The 22,200-nt window shown below is 40.9% G+C and overlaps 1 protein-coding gene across 1 annotated transcript in view; it reads right to left on the bottom strand.

Moving 5' to 3' along the window:
- Positions 1-22,200, bottom strand: part of LOC126458166 (uncharacterized) — a 189,411-nt gene that overhangs the window by 147,001 nt on the left and 20,210 nt on the right. The gene's annotated exons all lie outside the window — the stretch shown is intronic.

Below are 22,200 nucleotides of genomic sequence, written 5' to 3'. Positions count from 1 at the left end.
GTATAGACATCTCTGTGACTTCCTTGTTTACTTGCGCGTAAGCTCACTCGCGTTTCAGTGTCGTCTTTGGCTACGTGGTGTGTGGTATCAACGAAGACACACGGACGGTATACGACGGTAGAGGAGAGAGCCATTTGGTTAGATGATGAACACTATAGGCGACACCATTTTAGCGTTTGCTATATTTTGACGATTATGTGGAGATGCACCTTGGAAGACATGGCTGCAACAAGGGAAGTAGCCACGATGTTTTAATTTTATTATCAATTTTATTGTGCCTGGTGCATGTTCCATTTTAGCGAGCTTTAACAGGTTCTTTTACTTTTTATTATTCTGATGATGGAATCCTGACTTCCGAAACGTGTCAATCTTACAAGGGGAGGCCGCCAATTGTGAAATTCAGATTCGATTCATACTGCGCATAATAAAAGCTCATGGCCAGAGGTGTAATGTGGCAAAGCACCAAGATGAACTTCTCAGCCGTTGTCGAGAAAATCGACAGTTAAAAGAAACTGTTGCGGTGAAATACTCTCTACGATTAATAATTTTCTACAGCGTCGTGAGGCAGCGGTAAGCGCTCGGCTACGTAATCCGAAGGTCGCCGGATCGAATCTCGCGCCATGCAACCTTCTTTTTTTTTAGTATTTGTTTTTTGTAATTCAAATATATATATATATATATATATATATATATATATATATATATATATATATATATATAATTCCCGGCAATCAGTTGCAACAATTATGCACATAATAAGTTGTTGAAAGTCGTTTGTCGTGGAAAAACTGGCGACTTCGAACATCATTATGTTTTCCGCAAACAAAGTTGTATTTCACAAATGTTATTAATTATCTTCATAATGTTATCCACGTATGGTTAACGGAAGACGTAGAAACGATATTCCGAAACGAATACGTGTAGCGTAAGTCAAACGTTCGAATTAGAATAGAGACACCACGAACACAAATTTGCTGTGGCAGGTATGAAATATAAACTCCGTTACTCGGTCGTTACACTTGAAGGACAGATGTTGAATGGGCCGAAACGAGCCGCCGCATAACAGCGTAGTTGCGTGCTAACTTCGAAAGAACGTAGATGCGGTCCCTAGCGCAACTTATAACCTCGTCGAAAATCAGTGCGGACGGAAGAGCTTTGGTACAACCTGTTAAAAAAAAGGGAAAAATGGAGGCGGTACAATTGGAGAGCGATCCGCCTTCACCAACATGCATAAGCAATTCATTAATAGTATATATATTTGAATTACAAAAAACTAATAATAAAAAAAAATTGCATGGCGCGAGATTCGATCCGGCGACCTTCGGATTACGAACCCGAGCCCTTACCGCTGCGCCACGACGCTGTAGAAAATTATTAATCGTAGAGAATATTTCACCGCAACGGTTTCTTTTAACTGTCGATTTTCTCGACAACGGCTGAGAAGTGCATCTTGGAGCTTTGCCACATTACACCTCTGGCCATGAGCTTTTATTATGCGCAGTATGAATCGAATCTGAATTTCACAATTGGCGGCCTCCCCTTGTTAGTGTTTTACACTATAAACAAGTGGTTGAGCCGATATATTTTTTAACATTGCATCACTGAACGAAATGTTAAGAGCGCTACACAAGACTTATAAGCAGAAACGACCATATACAAGATCACATGACTGTGCGGATGGTCCCGGCGGAGGTTCGAGTCCTCCCTCGGGCATGGGTGTGGGTGTTGGTCCTTAGGATAATTTAGGTTAAGTAGTGTGTAAGCTTAGGGACTGGTGACCATAGCAGTTAAGTCCCATAAGATATCACACGCATTTGAACATTTTGAACAAGATCACATGCCGAAACATACTCTATATGACAACATGATGCATGGGACAACAGATGTTCAAACACTGATATGGAAACAGATATACATACAGACACAGATGAGATAAACACTCCATTACCACCAGACTCATAAACGGCATAGTAGCAGATCATAGGACAGCAACAGTACTATAAGTAATACAAACATGGAATTTAGAAATAAGTTAGTAGTAGAAATAAAACAACGAATATTCCTGTTTATGGAAGTAAAACAGGTAATTATTTAGTGCTTTCAGTCATTATTTTCTAACATGTAAGTCCCTGTTGATCGGGCTTCACCCACAGTTCATTGAATACTACCAAGAGTATTCAATGAACTGTGGGTGGATCCCGATCAACAAGGACTTACATGTTTTGAGCAAAAATAATAGTGCATTGAGAATGGCTAGCTTCTAGCCTAAATCTAGATCTGCATAATAAAATTTAAAAAGAACAACTGACTGGTACAATCTTTAATTTACAAGTCAATGTAACAGTCGCTGAGCGCATCCGCTTTCCGAATGGAAGGTAACCTCACGATTTCTCTAACTGTATCTTTGTTAAAATATATTACCGTGGTTAAAAATTTATAACCTCGGAATTACATCGAATCGACTGTAGGTTTGAGTTTAGCTGTAAATCTAAATTTTTTTGTTTGTAAGTTTTTAACGGCCCAGGGTGCCGTACCTTTTTAATGGTTTACCTTTCAAACGGTTTTTGAATTTTTCTAATCAATCGGTCTCTTAGTCGAATTTAAGCTTCAATTTCAATCTATCATTTAGTTGTAATTCATTGGGGTACTGTGTCATACTTTCCTGAGTATTATTACTTAAAGCCTATTGCTGGCATTGGTCAGAGAATTTGTATTTCTATGTTATTTTAGTTAAAAAAAAGTCTCATGTGGTCGAAATCTTCAGTATTTAAAACTGTCCTGTTACCGCTGAACGGCCGTAAGCCGATTCTTGTAATCTGTAGAAGTTATCTTAGTCCATAAACATTTGAGTAACATTGCAGAGAATTTGCGCAGTTTTTTTTTTTTTTTTTTTTGCGCCTTCATTCTTCTGATTGGTTTGGGATGATTTGATGGGGCCTGCCACTAATTCCTCTCCCATGCTAACCGTTTAACCTCAAAGTAGCAATTATGCCCAATCTCTCTCTTCCTCTACAGTTTTTACCCTCTACAGCACCCTCTAGTTGGAAGTTATCCCCTGGTGCCTTAACAGATGTCCTGTCATTCCGTGTCTTCTTCTTATCAGCGTTTTCCATGCGTCCCTTTCCTCGCCGATTCTGTGAAGAACCTCCTCATTCCTTCCCTTATCCATCTATCGGCCCTTCTCTCACTTGTTCCTCTTTAGGATTTGTCATTGGTATGTTATTTACGTATTGCTTGAAAGTTAATCATTGCTATCTTAATAACGTGTTGCTTTAAAGTTAATAAGCTTTAGTACGATGGTGAATGACGTCAGCCTGAATCTCGGCCCAGCGTTGTTTTCCCCTGTTAAATCAGCAGTGTTGGGTGTGCCATTCCAGTTCTGTGTTAGACCGGCCATAGCATCTCTTAATAAGGAACTCAGTTTTGAGAGGAAGACCATCTGGAAGATTCTACAGGTATCTGATATTCAGCTGAACATCCTCATCAGTGATCGCCTTGAAACTGAAACCTCCATCGCCAAATATGACTGAAGACTTACCAATGAGCTTTCTCCGTCGGTCTGACAACGGTCTTGTTAGAGAGGCCAGAGGAGCAGACAAAGTTCTAGGGTACCCTCTCGCCCTTGTCTTGCGAAACTGTCCATGAAGAGCTTTCTCCGTCAGTCTGACAACGGTCTTGTTAGAGAGGCCAGAGGAGCAGACAAAGGTCTAGGGTACCCTCTTGCCTTGTCTTGCGAAACTGTCCATGAAGAGCGATAGAATCAGCATCTATCAACGACCTGAGTATGCAGAGGCCAATGGAAACAACAGCACTAAAGGCGCATAATGGTATCCATACGACATGTCGCCTGTAACTACGGAAGTGTCGTGATAACCTCATCGTTGGCAGAAGATTCCGGATTTTCCCGAAATTATCTCCAGGAGGGATTGCCAAGGCAGAGCAGACCACGAGGAAATCTGAATAACCAACGAAGCGAGTCAGAGCGTGGAATATCGGAAGTCTGAATGTCGTAAAGGGAACTAAAAAATCTGAAAAAGGAAATGCGGAGGCTGTTTCTAGATATACTGGGAGTCTTCAAAGTGAAACGGAAAAAAATACCCTTTTCTAGTCAGCACAACACAGATTAATGTCAACAGCAGAAGCAGACAGTGTTGTGGGTGTAGTAATGTTCATGAATAGGAAGGCAGAGCAGAGAGTGAGTTTCTGTGAACATCTCAGAGATGGGATTGTTATTAGAATCGACAACAAACTTACCCTAACAACTGCGATCCACGTACACATGTCGATGTCTCAAACAGAGGATAAAGGGGTAGTTAAAGTATCTGAGGATACAGAACATGGCATTCAGCATCTAAAGGGAGATGAAAATCTGATAATCATGTGTCACTTTGACATGGTAGTATGGGAAAAAATAGGAAATAGGGTTACGGAAGAATATAGGCTGGACTATTGGAATAAGACAGGAGCAAGACTACATGGTTTCTGCAAAGTAATTCATTTAGTAATAAGAAATACAGTGCTCCTAAATGACAAAGAGGTACACATAGGAAGGAACTGGACACATGGAAATTCTCCAACTGGACTATACCATGGTACGATTCCAAAATCAGTTACTGAATTGCAAAGAGTACCTAGAATTTGATATAGACACAGATTAGCATTTAGTAACGATGAAGCGTAGGTTGATGGTTTAGAGAATCATCAGAAAGTATCCATGACAAAAGAAGTGGCATTCTGGAGTACCAAGGAGTAAGGAGGTCCGTTTAAAGTTCTCAAATGTTATAGATACTGCTATAATGTATTCCACAGCAGCCAATTGTGTTGTAGATGAATATACAGTCAGGCACAGAAATTAAAGAGACAAAAATATAGGTAGAAGGAAGGTAACTGCGAAGGAACTTTGGATAACAGAAGCAGTACTTCCATAGATCTATGAAAGGAAAAGTATTCAAATGTTCAGGAAAAGACATGAATAAAGAAACATAACTCACTTAGGAACAAAATAAAAAGGAAGTGTAGGGAAACCAAAATGAAAAGGCTAAGAAATGTGAAGAAATAGAAATATAATTTCGCGTCATAAGGAGCGATTAGGATATGAAAAAGTCAAAATAGCCTGCGTGTCATTGAAACCAAAGGTGTCAATATTACGAGTGCAGGAGGGAAACACAAATGGGACGGCGAGTAGCTGTAAAGTGTACAATTAAGACCTCTGCGAGGGAAAGGATAACACAAGGAATCCATTAGCAAAGTGAAACAGGGCGGAAGGCATAGAGAATTATAGCTTAGCAGAAGTGCAAAAAACTATTAATCAAGTTGATTTGTATACTACGTGGTTCTGGAGATATGCCAACATGCTTTCGGGAAAATACCATCCACACAGTCCTAAAATTAGCAAGGGCAGATAAGTGTGAGACCTTTCGCAGAATCAGCCTAACAGTTCATGCATTCAAGTTGCTGACAGGATAAACAGACAAAAGAAGGAAAAGAAAATTTAGAAAGTGTTAGGTGACGATAAGTTTGATTTCAGGAGCATACTACCGAACGTTTGAACGGACGTAGGGTATATATTTTCAATATACAGGGTGAGTCACCTAACATTACGCTGGATATATTTCGTAAACCACATAAAATACTGACGAATCGATTCCACAGACCGAACGTGAGGAGAAGGGCTAGTGTAACTGGTTAACACAAACCATAAAAAAATGCACAGAAGTATGTTTTTTAACACAAACCTACGTTTTTTAAATGGAACCCCGTTAGTTTTGTTAGCACATCTGAACATATAAACAAATACATAATCAGTGCCGTTTGTTGCATTGTAAAATGTTAATTACATCCGGAGATATTGTAACCTGAAGTTGACGCTTGAGTACCACTCATCCGCTGTTCGATCGTGTGTATCGGAGAGCACCGAATTACGTAGGGACCCAAAGGGAACGGTGATGGACTTTAGGTACAGAAGAGACTGGAACAGCACATTACGTCCACATGCTAACACCTATTTATTAGTCTTTTTCACTGACGCACATGTACATTACCATGAGGGGTGAGGTACACGTACACACGTGGTTTCCGTTTTCAATTACGGAATGGAATAGAGTGTGTCCCGACATGTCAGGTCAATAGATGTTCAATGTGGTGGCCATCATTTGCTGCACGCAATTGCAATCTCTGGCGTAATGAATATCGTACACGCCGCAGTACATCTGGTGTAATGTGACCGCAGGCTGCCACAATACGTTGTTTCATATCCTCTGGGGTTGTAGGCACATCACGGTACACATTCTCCTTTAACGTACCCCACAGAAAGAAGTCCAGATGCGTAAGATCAGGAGAACGGGCTGGCAAATTTGTGCGTCCTCCACGTCCTATGAAACGCCCGTCGAACATCCTGTCAAGGGTCAGCCTAGTGTTAATTGCGGAATGTGCAGGTGCACCATCATGCTGATACCTCATACGTCGACGCGTTTCCAGTGGGACATTTTCGAGCAACGTTGGCAGATCATTCCGTAGAAACGCGATGTATGTTGCAGCTGTTTGGGCCCCTGCAATGAAGTGAGGACCAATGAGGTGGTCGCCAATGATTCCGCACCATACATTTACAGTCCACGGTCGCTGTCGCTCTACCTGTCTGAGCCAGCGAGGATTGTCCACGGACCAGTAATGCATGTTCCGTAGATTCACTGCCCCGTGGTTTGTGAAACCCGCTTCATCTCAAATGGCTCTGAGCACTATGGGACTCAACTGCTGAGGTCATTAGTCCCCTAGAACTTAGAACTAGTTAAACCTAACTAACCTAAGGACATCACAAACATCCATGCCCGAGGCAGGATTCGAACTTGCGACCGTAGCGGTCTTGCGGTTCCAGACTGCAGCGCCTTTAACCGCACGGCCACTTCGGCCGGCTACCCGCTTCATCGGTAAACAGGTATAACTGCAACGCATTCTCTGTTAATGCCCATTGACAGAATTGCACTCGATGATTAAAGTCATCACCATGTAATTGCTGATGTAGCGACACATGAAACGGGTGAAACAGGTGACGATGCAGTATGCGCATGACACTACTTTGACTCAGTCCACCGGCTCTCGCAATGTCCCGTGTACTCATGTGTGGGTTCATGGCAACAGCAGCTAGCACACCAACTGCACCCGCTTCTCCTGTGACGGGCCTGTTACGGGCCCGTTTGCGTGCTACGACCATACCTGTTGCATACAGTTGGCGGTAGATGTTTTGCAATGTGCGGCACGTTAAATGCTCTCTGTCCGGATACCGTTATGCATACACCCTGCAGGCTTCAGCTGCATTTCGTCGACACTCGTCATAGATGAGTATCATCTCCGCCTTTTCAGAGTTCGAATACATCATGGTCATAGTTCCTACAACACTACACTATCACAGACGTCTGGTAACACGGTGTACTACAGTTGGTCTGCGTGCGGAGACGAATGCAGAATAACAATAGCAGCAAGCGCTACATGCGGACACTGCGACAGCTAGACCAAACCACAACAGTGCACTACAGCCACACTCGTAAACACGGTCGTCAATGTAAACATGTCCCTGCAGATGCTGCTCGCCGACCGTGGCCCGTGTTTGTTACAACACGCAACTGAACGTCGGAGGTTTCAAGCGTCAACTTTAGGTTACAATATCTGCGGATGTAATTAACATTTTACAATGCAACAAACGGCACTGATTACGTATTTGTTTATATGTTCAGATGTGCTAACAAAACTAACGGGGTTCCATTTAAAAAACGTAGGTTTGTGTTAAAAAACATACTTCCTTGCATTTTTGTATGGTTTATATTAAAGAATTACACTAGCCCCTCTCTTCACGTTCGGTCTATGGAATCGGTTCGTCAGTATTTGATGTGGTTTACGAAATATATCGAGCGGTAACGTTAGGTGACTCACCCTATATATAATAGAAACTATCCAAAAACAAGACGTTGTTTAAAATTGTTACCAAAACTATGGAAATGTACTTAACCGATTTGCTTCAGATTGTTATACTATGCATTAATGAACATTCGGACAGGCAAAGGCTACATATTTTTATATACTGATATATATGTAATATGTAAAGGGGAAATGTTATTATCAAAAATATCGTAAAGTTCTTCACATATTTACTCCAAATTCTTACAAGATACTTTTATGAACGTTCGGATGGACATAGGCTATATATTTTCAGTACATACTATACATAAATATATATCCAAATTACTATGCAAAGGCGTGCCGATGTTTAATGCTGTAACAAAAAGTATGGAAGTGTGCTTGACTGACTTACTTCAGATATTTACACAATACTTTAATAAAAATTTGGACAGACATTTGCTAGTAGCTGTGGTCTAGGGGTTGCATCTTTGATTAGTAATCAAAACGTCCTCAGTGACTGGTTCGAAACACGCCACCGCTTAAATTCTGATTAATAGTCAGCATTGGTGGCCGAAGAATTCCGGCATCAGAAGTCACTTCATTCTCCAAACGGCCTCGTCAAAGAGGGCGGAGGAGCAGGCAGAGACTCAGGGTCCTATCTTGTCCTTGGGGTAGGAAACTGAACTAAAGGCAGAAGAATCGGCAATGATCAACTATATGAGGGTGCAGAAGGCAATGGAAACCACTGCATTGAAGATACGTAACGTATATCCACAGGGCATGTGGCCTGTAATTGAAGAAATGTGGGATGATCTCTCCATTGGCAAAAGACCCCGGAATAGTCATCCATTCGGATATCCGGGAGGGGACTGCCAAAGGTGAGGTGACCATCAGGAAAATGTTGAATAACCAACGAAAGGATAACGTTCTACGAGTTGGGACGTGGAACGTCAGAAGCTTGAACGTGATAGGGAAGCTAGAAAATCAGGAAAGGGAAGTGCAGAGACTCAGTCTAGATATAATAGGAGTCAGTGAAGTGAATTGGAAAGAAGACAAGGATTTCTGGTCACAAGAGTGTAGGGTAATATCAAAAGCAGCAGAAAGTGGTATAACAGAAGTAGGATTCGTTATGAATAGGAAGGCGGACAGAGACTGTTTTACTGTGAACAGTTCCGTGATAGCGTTGTTCTTAGCAGAATCGACAGCAAACTAACAAGGACAACAACAGTTCAGGTACATAAGCCGACGTTACAAGCAAAAGATGAAGAGATATAGAAAATATACGAGAATAATGAAAGGGTAATAAAATACGTAAATGGAGATGAAAATTTAATAGTCATGGGGGACTGGAATGCAGTTGTAGGGGAGGAGTAGAAGAAAACGCTACAGGAGAACATGTGCTTGGGACTACGAATGAGAGAGGAGAAAGTTTAATTGAGTTCAGTAATAAATTTCAACTAGTAATAGCGAATACTCTGTTCAAGAACCGCAAGAGGAGGAGATGTACTTGGAGAAGGCCGGGTGACACGGAAATACTTCAGTTACATTACATCATGGTCAGACAGAGATTCGGAAATCAGATAGTGGATTGTAAGCTGTATCCAGGAGCAGATATGGACTCAGATCTTAATGTAGAAGTCATGAAGACTGAAGGCTGAAGTTTAAGAGATTAGTCAGTAAGAATCAATACGCAAAGAAGTGAGATATGGAAGTACTAAGGAATGACGAGATACGGTTGAAGTTCTCTCAGGGTATAAATACATCAATAATGAACAGCCCAGTAGAAAGTATAGTTGAAGAGGCAGGGGCATCTCTAAAAAAGAGTGATAACAGAAGTTGGAAAGAAAAACGTAAGTACAAAGAAGGTAACTGCGATAAAACCATTTCTATCAGAAGAAATATTTCAGAAGAACTGTGAAAGAAGAAGTTCGTAAATGTTCAGGGAAATTCAGGATTAGAGAAATACAAGTCGCTCAGGAATAAAATAAAAATGGAGTGTAAGGGTAGCTAAGAAAAAATGGCTGCATAAAAGATGCGAAGAAACTGCAAGAGAAATGGTTGTCGGAAGGATCGACTCAGTATGTAGGAAAGTCAAAACAACCTTCGGTGAAAGTAAAAGCAAGGGACGTAGCATTAAGAGTGCAACGGGAATTCCACTGTTAAATGCCGAAGAGAGAGCGGATAGGTGAAAAGAGTATATTGAAGGCCTCTATGAGGGGGAAGATTTGTCTAATGTGATAGAAGGAGAACAGGAGTCGATTTACAAGTGGTGGGGAATTCAGTTTAATAAATAAAAATAAATTCAATAGTCATGGGAGACTGGAATTCAATAGTAGGAAAAGGAAGAAAAGGGAGCGTACTAGATGAATATGGAATAGGGTTAAGCAATGAAAGAGAAATCCACCTGGTAGAATTTTAAACAGAGCGTAACTGAATCATAGCTAAAACTTGGTTCAAGAATCATGAAAGAAAGTTGTGTTCGTGGAAGAAGTGTGGAGACACAGGAAGGTTTAAGATAGATTGTACGATGGTAAGTCAGAGATTGATAAACCAGGTTTTAAGGGGGCTCCGGAACGCCCTATACTTGCAATGTTAAAATAACGCTTATAAATTACCTCTTTCCTCACAAAGTATTTGAGGTAGGAAGTTGAACTTTTTACAGTTTATTTATTGGAATATGGGCTACAACTTAACACAGGGATTTTACAAAATTTTAGTTCAATTATTAAAGATGATTTTTTTTCAATTGTATTGAAAATTCACAACATTTTTTTGCAATTTTTTATTTATATATTCAAAAATATACAGTTTTTTGGAAAAAGGCTGTGTTAAATTATGCAGAAGGTACTGTGTAACATTTACTGAAAGTTTGAAACAAATATGTTTGGAAGATCCTTAGAAAACATGTAATTAGTATGAGAAAATAAAAGTTTTGGGAATCGAGCGACAAAGATTGGATTAACTTTTTAGTGCATTCCAGGTCCATAGGATGGATTATCTTCATCCTCTGCAAACTCCTCCTCCAGCTTCCTCTTGTTCCTCCTCCTGTTTACTCTTGCTTGTATTTCTAGACTGTTTACAGCCCTGTCTGCAGCCCGAAGGCGTTCCTTGTCTAAAGCAAGCATCGCTCGTACCATGTTAGAACCTATCTTCATTCCCATATTTCTAAATACCTTGCACTTACAATGTTGCCATCATTGAAAGTCGCAACAGCATCATACACACCAAAGTGAAGTGTTTCTACTCCAACAAATACAGTCTTGGGGATTCTCGACCATATAACACTATTTACACTTTCATTGGGGTTTTGAGTTTTTCCGTGAATACACTTTTTCAACAGTTCAGGTGCTGCTAAGTCTCTGAAAATAGGTTTTATCACCTCCATTATTGCATGAGGCAGACTATGCTTATGAGTGTACACTTCACCAGTTAGCAATCCTTTGTTATATTTACACCAACTGTCTTCTTCTTTGGGACGCAAGTTATGTTGGGGATTTTCATCGGTTGAAGAAGTATGAAAAAAAAGAGCCCAAACAGCCTTCTTCATTTCGTCGACACTTTGTGTATTTTGCCTAATAGCCATTCCATAATAGTTCTGTATTTTGTCAATTACACTGTCAGTTAACCTTCCTTTCCCATCCAACCCTTTACCATCACTGAGTTTTTGTTTTTTGTACGAAGCTTTCAGTCGCCGAAGTCTTGTTCCTATTCGCTTCTGTACGTGTCCAATACAATCAAATTTCTGCACTACAACATCATCACCATAGGGCTTCAGTCCTTGAACATGTTTGAAACTTTTAGAATCACCGTCACCAAGGTAATTAACATATCGCACTTTATCACACGCCTCAGAACGCTGGAATATACTGGCAACACCAGCCACTTCCATTCCTCCACTACTGCCACTATAGTTAGCTTTGCAATTATTTTCATGTCTCCTTTGTATTTTTGTGGACATCTACAATACTTTGATATTACTGCTACATCTAAAACTTTCCCTGTATACATACTGGTGGCAGATACTACACCATGAAGAGATGTGTGTCCCCGTTTATACCATCGAACGCTGCAGTCAGATCTCTGTTACCATTATTTTCCATTACTGCCTCTTCCACAGCGTTCTTCATAGATTCTATACAGACATCTTCTACTTTAGACCCTATTAATTTATTATAGGTCGTAAACTTGGTTGGGGGATTTGGAAGATTCATGATGCCACAGAAAATTGCAATTGCAGTAGCACCCTTACCAACTGAACGCAAGGAATAAACAAATCTAATGTTGTGTTCATAGATTTTGCTACCATTTTCTTCAGTTGCAGTTACTGCAACACCGTTCCAAAAGGTGGTCATGTATGAACACTTATCACATTTCAGTTGTATTTCACTAGCAAGTCCTACGTGCTTTATTATGGAGAGTTCCAGACCAACTTCACTACAATGAATACATCTTACACAGTTTGAAAAAATTCCTTTGAGAACCGACATATCAAATATTTCATTCACATCCGATTCGCCCATAAAACATTCATAGTTTTCACTCATTGAACCAAGCTTCTTCTGTGAAGTATTTTCTTTCCTTCTTTGACTGCTATGGGCAGGTGTACTTGAGAGGTTAGGTTCACTCACTTGGTTATCGTCTTTATTGTTTACAGTAATAACACATACCTTTGGCTTTCCAACATTTCTCCTTTTTTTAAAAGCCTTCAGAGGATTTCTAATAACTTTACTTTCACTCATTATTATACTTCAACAAAACAGAGACTCAAGAAACAGAATTAATTACGAATATTTTCGAGATAACGACAGAGTAAATAAACATGAAAAATCGACAATCACACCAGCGATATATATTGAACCATCACAGGTTAGCCACAACACATGCTTTATCTCACATCACTAAAATGTACCTGATGAACACGGACGTTAATAATAACACCATTTGACAGCAGTTTAACAGCGCCACAGTGGGTCACGCCCATGTAGAACACATTTCAAAAAAAATTTAAAAATAGATGTAGTCTTCGGAATTGAATAAATTATATATCTATTAAAAGGTAATAGTCTGCAGATTCAGAAAACGCAAAAAAGTAAAAATTGAACTTTTCATGATTTGGAGCCTTTCTGGAGCCCCTTAAATTGTAAGACATTTCCAGGGCAGATGTGGACTCTGATCACAATTTGTTGGTTATAAACTGTAGATTAAAACTGAAGAAACCGCAAAAAAGTGGGTATTTAAGGAGACGCGACCTGGGTAAACTGAAAGAACCGGAGGTCCGGAGGCTGTAGAGAGTTTCAGAGAGAGCATTAGTGAACGACTGACAAGAATGGGGGAAAGAAGTTCAGTAACAGAAGAATGGGTAGCTTTGAGAGATGAAATAGTGAAGGCAGCAGAGGATGAAGTAGGTACAAAGACGAGGCCTAATAGAAATCCTTGGGTAACAGAAGAGATATTGAATTTAATTGATGAAAAGAGAAAATATGAAAATACAGTAAATGAAGCAGGCGAAAAGGAAAAGGAATACGAAAGTCTCAAAAGTGAGATCAACGGAAGGTGCAAAATGGCTAAGCAAGGATGGTTAGACGATATGTAGAGGCATATATCACTAGGAGTAAGATATATACTCCCTACAGGAAAATTAGAGAGACATTTGGAGAAAAGAAAACCAACTGTATGAATAAGATGGAAAACCAGTTCCAAGCAAAGAATTGAAAACAGAAAGGTAGAACAGGTATATAGAGGGCCAATACGAAGCCAATGTGCTTCACGGCAATATTATGGAAATAGAAGAGGACATAGATGAAGATGAAATGAAAGATATGATATCGAATGAATAATTTGTCAGAGCAGTGAAAGACCTAAGCTGAAACAAGGCCCCAGGAGAAGACAACATTCCATTAGAACTACTCATAGCCTTGGGAGAGCCAGCCATGACAAAACTCTACCACCTGGTGAGCAAGATGTATGAGACAGGCGAAATACCCTCAGACTTCGAGAAGAATATAATAATTCCAATCCCAAAGAAAGCAGATGTTGACAGGTGTGAAAATTAATAAGCTGTCAGTATAATAAGTCATGGCTGCAAAACACTAACACAAATTCTTTACAGACGAATGGAAAAACTTATAGAAGCCGACCTCGGAGAAGATCAGTTTGGATTCCGCAGAAATGTGGGTACACGGGGGGCAACACTGACCCTACGACTTATCTTGGAGAGTAGAGTAAGGAAAGACAAATCTACGATTCTAGCATTTGTAGACATAGAAATACTTTTGACTATGTTGATTCTTTCAAAATCAGAAGGTGGCAGAGATAAAATACAGGGAGAAAAAGGCTATTTACAATTTGTACCGAAACCAGATGGTAGTCATAAGAGTAGAGGGGCATGAAAAGGGAACCAGTGGTTGAGAAGGGAGTCAGACAGGGTTGTAGCCTAACCCCAATGTTATTCAATCTGTGTTTTGACCAAGCAGTAAAGGAAACAAAAGAAAATTTGGAGTAGGAATTAAAGCCCGTGGAGAAGAAGTAAAAACTTTGAGGTTTGACGATGAAATTGTGATTCTGTCAGAGACAGCAAAGGACCTGGAAGAGCAGTTGAACAGAATGTATAGTGTCTTGAAAGGAGGATAGAAGATGAACATCAACAACAGCAAATCGAGGATAATGGAATGTAGTTGAATTAAATCAGGTGATGCTGAGGGAATTAGATTAGGAAATGAGATACTTAAAGTAGTAGATGGGTTTTGCTACTTGGGGAGCTAAATAACTGTTGGTCGAAGTAGAGAGGATATAAAATGCAAACTGGCAATGGCGAGGAAAGTATTTCTGAAGAGTAGAAATTTGTTAACACCGAGAATTAACATCAAGTAGAAATTTAAGTGTCAGGAAGTCTTTTCTGAAAGTATTTGCGTGGAGCGTAGCCACGTATGGAAGTGAAACATGGACGATAAATTCTTTAGACGAGAAGAGAAAGGCGCTTTCAAAATGTGTAACTACAGAAGAATTCTGAAGATTAGGTGTGTAGATCATGTTAACAACAGGTACTGTATAGAATTGGGGAGAACAGGAACTTGTGGCACCACCTCGCTAGAAGATTGGATCGATTGGTAGCACACGTTCTGAGGCACCAAGGGATCACAAATTTAGTATTGGAGGGATGCGTGGAGGGTAAAAATTGTACAGGGAGAGTAAGAGATGAATTCAGTTGGCAGATTCAAAGGGATGTAGGTTGCAGGACATAGTAGCTCGGAGAGCTACATCAAACTAGTCTGTCGACTTACGACCACTACAAACAGGGGATCCAATATAAGAATCAGAATTTAAGAGAGCCTTGGAAGACTTAAGACCAACTAAGGCAGAAGTTTCAAATGGTTCAAATGGCTCTGAGCTCTATGGGACTTAACATCTGAGGTCATCAGTCCTCTAGAACTTAGAACTACTTAAACCTAACTAACCTAAGGACATCACACACATCCATGCCCCAGGCAGGATTCGAAGCTGCGACCGTAGGGGTCGCGCGGTTACAGACTGAAGCGCCTAGAACCACTCGGCCACACCGACCGGCAAGGCAGAAGGGATAGATAACATTCTATCAGAATTTTTGAAGACAATTGGGAAAGTGGCAAGAAACCGACTATTCACGTTGGTGTGTGGAATGTATGAGTCTGGCGACATACCTCCCAACTTTCGAAAAAATATCTTCTATACAGTTCCCAATACTGCAAGAGCTGACAAGTGAGAGACTTATCGCACAACCATCTTAAGAGCTCATGCATCCAAGTTGTTGACAAGAATACTATACAGAGGAATGGAAAAGGAAATTGAGGATGTGTTAGATTACGATGGTTTGGCTTTAGGAAACATAAAGGCACCAGAGCGACCATTCTGACGTTGCGGATGATAATGGAAGAAAGACTAAAAAAAAATCAAAACACGTTCATAGGCTTTGTCGACCAGGAAAAAGCGTTCGCCAATGTAAAATGGTGCTAGATGTTCGAAATTTTGAGAAAAATACGGGTAAGCTATAGGAGAGACGGGTGATATACAATATATACAAGAGCAAGAGGGAATAATAAGAGTGGACGACCAGGACCGAAGTGCTCGGATTAAAAAGGGTGCAAGACAGGGATGAGATTTTTCGCCGCAACGATGAAAATGAAAGAAAGATTCAGGACTGCAATTAAATTTCCAGCTGAAAATCATAACTGTGATATGATTCGCTGGTGACATTGCTATCCTGAGGAAGAATTAAATGATCTGCTGAATGGAATGAACAGTCTAATGGGTAAAGGATGTGGTCTTAGAGTAAATCGAACAAAGACGAAAGTATTGAGGAGTAGCAGAAATGAGAACTACGAGAACCTTAACATCAGGGTTGATGGTCAAGAAGTAGATGAAGTTAAGGTATTCTACTACCTAGGCAGTAAAATGACCCATGACGGACGGATCAAGGTGGACATCAAAAGTAGACTAGCACTGGCAAAAAGGGCAGTCCTGACCAAGAGAAGTGTACTAGTATCAAACATAGGCCTCAGTTTGAGGAATTAATTTTTGAAAACGTACGTTTGGAGCACAGCATTGTATGGTAGTGAAACATGGACTGTAGGAAAACCGGAATAGAAGAGAATAGAAGCATTTGAGTTGTGGTTCTACAGACGAATGTTGAAAATAAGATGGAAGGGTAAGGTAGGAAATGGGGAGGTTCTGCGTAGAATTGGAGATGAAAGGTATATGTGGAAACATTGACAAAGAGAAGGGACAGTATGGTAGGCCATCTGTAAAGACTTCAGGGTATGATTTCCATGGTAATAGAAGGAGCTCTAGTGGGCAAATGCTGTAGAGGAAGATAGATATTTGAATAAATTCAGCAAATAACTGAGGGCGTAGGTTGCAACTGATAGTCTGAGATGAAGTGGTTGGCATAGGAGAGGATTTCGTAGCGGGCCGCATCAAACCAGTCGTAAGACTGATGACTCAGACAAAAAGAAGAGGCTATATATTTGTGATGTGTATAGTACAGAAATGTATTTACACTGCGGTGGCAAATGTCATGGGATAGCGGTACGCACATGTGCATTTAGCGGTAGTATCGCGTTCACAAAGTGTGAAATTGCTGTGCAGTTGTAGACCTGTCATTTGCACTCATGTTATCCATGTGAAAAGGCTTCCGGCATGATTATGGCTGTACGATAGGAATTAACCGGCGTTCAACAGGGGATGGTAGCTGGAGCTATATGTGCTCCATTACGGAAATAATTTGGGAATTGAATTCGATATTCAAGGTTGCGCAGAGAACACAAAATTTCAGGCACTATCTCTCACCGGCGACAACGCAGGGACCGAAGACTCTCACTTAACGACCGAGAGCAGTGGCGTTTGCGTTGAGTTGTCAGTGCTGACAGACAAGCACACTGCGTGAAACAATCGCAGAAATCAATGTGTGACGTTCGACGAAAGTATCCCTTAGGACTGTGCGGCGAAATTTAGAATTATTTCGCTCTGGCAGCAGGCGACTGACGAGAGTGCATCTGCTAACGGCACGACATCGACTGCAGCCCCTCTTCTGGTCTGGTTGCCTTATCTGTTGGACCCTAGACGACTGGAAAACCGTGGCCTGGTCGGATGAATACCGATTTTAGTTGGTAACAACTGATGGCAGTGTTCGAGTGCGACACGGACCCCCATGGAGACATTTGCTCAAGTTGTCAGCTAGGCACTGGCTTCATAATTGTATGGACTGTGCTTACATGTACTGGTCTGCAAATGATTATGTTCGGCTATTTGGAGGCTATTTGTAGCCATTCTACATCTACATCTACATCCATACTCCGCAAGCCTCCTGACGGTGTGTGGCGGAGGGTACCTTGAGTACCTCTATCGGTTCTCCCTTCTACTCCGGTCTCGTATTGTTCGTGGAAAGAAGGATTGTCGGTATGCCTCTGTGTGGGCTCTAATCTCTCTGATTTTATGCTCATGGACTCTTCGCGAGATATACGTAGGAGGGAGCAATATACTGCTTGACTCCTCGGTGAAGGTATGTTCTCGAAACTTCAACAAAAGCCCGTACCGAGCTACTGACCGTCTCTCTTGTAGAGTCTTCCACTGGAGTTTATCATCTCCGTAACGCTTTCGCGATTACTAAATGATCCTGTGACAAAGCGCGCTGCTCACCGTTGGATCTTCTCTATCTCTTCTATCAACCCTATCTGGTACGGATCCCACACTGCTGAGCAGTTTTCAAGCAGTGGACTTCACATTCCCAAACAACGATGAAATTTTCAAGGATGACAATGCGGTGTGTCACTGGGTGCGATTGGTTTAAAGAACATTACGGGCCGTTCTAGCGAACAATTTTGCGACCCTGATCGCTCGACATGAATCCCACCGGACATTTATGGGACATAATCGAGATGTTAAGCCGTGCAGAAAATCCACTTCTGGCAACACTTTCGCAATTATGGACGGCTAGAGAGGCGGCACGGCACAGTATTTCTGCAGGGGACTTCCAACGATTTGTTGACTCCATGGCACACCGAGGCGCAGCATTACGCCGGGTAGGAGCAGCTCCGACAACGATATTAGGGGCTATCGCATGACTCTTGTCACCTGAGTGTACGATATGTAAAAGAGAAACGTAAATCATTAACGTTTCTTAAAGTTCTTGGCCGACTGACTTCAAATGTTTACACCATACTCTAGTAAAGTTCAGTCGCACATAGACAATGTACTTTTGAATATCTATAATAGCGAAATATTGTTAGCAAAGAACGCAAAAGCTTCTTAACCAATTTACTTCAAATTTTCAGCGACACTCTAAGAAACATTTAGTAAGGCGTAGGCTGTATTGTTTCAAGGGTCAAGTTTTCTGTTAAAACCAAGTGCTAGAGAGAAAATTATCTGCTGTGCTGTGAGATGAAAATGTGGTCTTTTGTTTTCAGTCTTGGACAGGAGACTTAAAACATTAGACAAATTGTGTCTGACGCATGTATTCTTTGTCAATATGCAATTTTCAAACAAAAATTGTATAAAGAACGATGTCATGTTACATTTTCCTCCATACAGTCGGTTTTCACAGAAAACAATAAAGGTGTATTTGTATATTATCAACCAATGATTAGAATACTACCACGGAATCTGAATTTGCGATAACAATTAACAAGACTCGAGATAAGGAAAGAGGGTAAGAGGATATAGACGGAGTCGAGTGGAAGAAATGAAGGTAGGGAGGCGGAAGGAGGTGACGGACAGGGAGAGGTGATAATACGATATGGGGAGAGATGGGGAGAGATGAAGTGATGTGCAGATAGAGGGGAGAGGAGCTAATAGAGGGGGAGAAATGGAGGAGATGAGACAAGCAGAGAGATGGCGAAGAAGGGGATTACGATGTATATCCAATCCCATGCATACGTTCAGGAATCCAGAGGAAACAACAGCACTGGAAGAACAAGAAGGAAGTGTTTGAATTAAATTGTGCTGAAGACGGGATTGCCGTTATTTACCCTTATTGATCTCTCTATTCATGGAAGAAGCAATGACGAAAATAAAACATTCAAGATTGGAATTAAAATGTTTGTTGAAAGGATATCAGTGGTAAGGTATGCTGATGACATATAGCTGTTCTCAATGAAAGTGAGGAATAACTATATTAGCTGTTGAATGGAATGCATCTAATGATCACACGGTATGAAATGAGATTAATGTGAAGAAAGAAGAGAGTAATGAGGAGTAACCGATATGAGATTAGTGATAAACTAAACTTCAAAATCTGGGACGACGAAATAGTCCAACGGAAGAAATTCTGGTACGTTGGAAGCAAAATAACTGAGAATGGACGAGTTAAGGAAGAGATGAAAAACAGAGTAGCACAGGCAAAGAAGTCTACCGGTAAACATCAGCCTCAATCTGAGGACTAAATTTCTGATACTGTGCGTTTGGAGCACGAGATTGTATGAACGTGAATGACGGACTGCAGGAAAAGTGGAAAGGAAGATAACCGAAGCTTAGAGATGTGGCACTGTAGAGGGATGTTGAAAGTGAACTGATGACATAAGAAATGAAAAATCTCTCAGCAGAATCGATAAGGAGAGGAATGTACGGAAGACACTGCCAAGAATAAGGGACAACAATTTATTCTTGGCCTCTCGTTCTTACAGTTCTCTGTTGGCTCTTGTTCGTACTGTACATCACTAGTCGAGTTCCTATTGCAACCTTAATGTTGACGCCCTTGATTTTAAATTCACCGAGGGTTCATTTGACTTTTCTGTAAGATGGATCAGTCCTTCCATCGAACGTTTCTTATTCGATACTTTCACATTCTTCCAGCAGTCGTTTCGCTTTGCCTTTCCTGCACTTCCTATTTACTTCAGTCCTAAGTGACTTACATTACTGCATTCCTGTCTGCCCCCATACATTTTTGTACTCTGGCCAGTCGATTAAAGAATTTGTCTTCCTAGATTCCTTCACAGTTATCGACCTTGTATCTATGTTCGTTTACCCAGCTGTTGTGATTCCCTTTTCAGAGATGTCCATTCCTCTTTTACTGGACTGACTATTGTGGTATTTATTAGAGTAGTATCTACATGATTACGCAGATTCAATTGCACTACATCACTCCTCGGTATATTAATATCAAACTTTTTCGCAAATTCATTCTTCTGCAGTTGTCTCTTAAACTTCAGCCATACCTTCATCACTAAGAAATTGTGATCCCCCTTTGGCACGCCTTACAATGCAATATCTGATTTCGGAATCTGTTTCTAACCATGATATAGTGAACCTCGGACATTTCCTAAGCATGCCTGCTGTCGGGAAGCAGGCGCTGTAAATGTAGACATCTACGAGTTAAAACAAAGAGCGAGAAGAGGGAGGACTTGTCCTCTCTTACACTGAGCATCAAACTGCAGTTTCCGGCTGCATACATATAATTTTGATACTATTATGATTATGTGATTTGATAGCAGAATAGTGTAGTAACATGCAACAGTAATGAACCCAGAGTTTGAACATCATCAGATAAATAAACTCACGTTCGAAAAAATCAGAACAACTTGAACGACTAGAGACAGGACGTTCATATTCACAGGACATGGACATTAGTACGTTCTGCAGAAATCATTAGCATTTGAACCATGTCTGCTCTCGGCTTCAAGGTCAACATCGATCTCATGGTGGGACTGCACCTAACGGTTAAATGCGCCGGCTTCTCTCGTTGTCACTATAAACAAAGGTAATGGATCAGTATGACTTGAGCAGACGTGCAGGATGCCTCGCAGACGTGAGCGCGAACCACGCAGTCAGATCAGTGAGTTTGAAAGAGGGCGCATTATCGACGCGAGACAATGTGATGCATCCATCAGGGAAATTGCTGCTCGTGTGGGACGAAGTGTTCCGTCAGTGCAGCGGGTGTGTGCGGAATCGGCCACTGAAGGTCGTAGAACACGACGAGATGGGTCAGGTCACAACACAGAGATCATCATGCATCGAACAAGTAACCAGCGCCCATGGCAGATTCTGTGCGTACCATGCAACGGGACACAGGCTTAACTGAGGCGACTGAAATGTTATTCATTTCTGCAAAATATACTAACGTACAGGTCCCGTGAATATGAAGGTCATATCCCTAGTCGTCCAAGGCGTTCTTTTTTTTCTGAACATGAGCGTAGTTCCTCCAAATGATGATGATTTAATTCCGACTGAATTTAAAGATACAGAGTCAAAATTTTAATAGTATGTGTATTTTGATATAAAAACGTAATATAGAATTTTTTTGTTAAACTCCATATATTCAATATGTCTCTCTTATTATTATTAATATTATTATCGTTTTATGCTGGTCATGTAGTATCCAAGTTGTAATGTTGCCTCACTGAAGATATGTGGTTAGATTTAAGTGCCCTAACTTTACCTCGTGAAGTAAATCCATAAATAAGTAAATAAATGAACAAACTGTGTCAAAATGCGCTATTGTTTGTAATCGACGTTAACGTATTTGTGAGAACACGGGGTCTATTGCTACCGTCTTTCGATTCATGTTGCTGTTCTGCCGGGGTCTGCGTCTTGTAGCGGGTCCTCACAAACTTCGTGCGACACCAGATGGCTTCAAAGGTCTAGAAATTTTGGAAGAAACAGACTGCACCTTTCTGAATCGTCCTGTTATCAGAACGACAGTGGGTGGGACTCTTAAAAGGCTCTGTTTCGGAGCTTTGCGTAGAACTTTTGTGTATCTGCAGTGCGGATCGCATCACATGACACAGTAACCTTTAATTCTGGACTTGCTCTACACTCTCATCCATATCTACGGATAAACAATAT

Source organism: Schistocerca serialis, chromosome 2, assembly GCF_023864345.2.
Source record: "Schistocerca serialis cubense isolate TAMUIC-IGC-003099 chromosome 2, iqSchSeri2.2, whole genome shotgun sequence".
Classification (NCBI taxonomy): Eukaryota; Metazoa; Arthropoda; class Insecta; order Orthoptera; family Acrididae; genus Schistocerca; species Schistocerca serialis.
This window is presented reverse-complemented; position numbering and strand designations above follow the sequence as displayed.